The 232-nt window shown below is 50.0% G+C and overlaps 1 protein-coding gene across 2 annotated transcripts in view; it reads left to right on the plus strand.

Moving 5' to 3' along the window:
• Positions 1-232, plus strand: part of RNASEH1 (ribonuclease H1) — a 24,679-nt gene that overhangs the window by 22,925 nt on the left and 1,522 nt on the right.

Raw genomic sequence — 232 nt, forward strand, 5'->3', positions numbered from 1 at the left:
AAAAAAGAAATAGAACTGTAGAGCAATGAAATTATTACTCCTATATTTGGTCTGTGATTTTTTTTAAACCAGAAAAATGTCTCTTTGGGGCGCCTGGGTGGCACAGCGGTTAAGCTCCTGCCTTCGGCTCAGGGCGTGATCCCGGCGTTATGGGATCGAGCCCCACATCAGGCTCCTCCGCTATGAGCCTGCTTCTTCCTCTCCCACTCCCCCTGCTTGTGTTCCCTCTCTC

This window comes from Ailuropoda melanoleuca, chromosome 4 (genome assembly GCF_002007445.2).
Source record: "Ailuropoda melanoleuca isolate Jingjing chromosome 4, ASM200744v2, whole genome shotgun sequence".
NCBI classification, from domain to species: domain Eukaryota; kingdom Metazoa; phylum Chordata; class Mammalia; order Carnivora; family Ursidae; genus Ailuropoda; species Ailuropoda melanoleuca.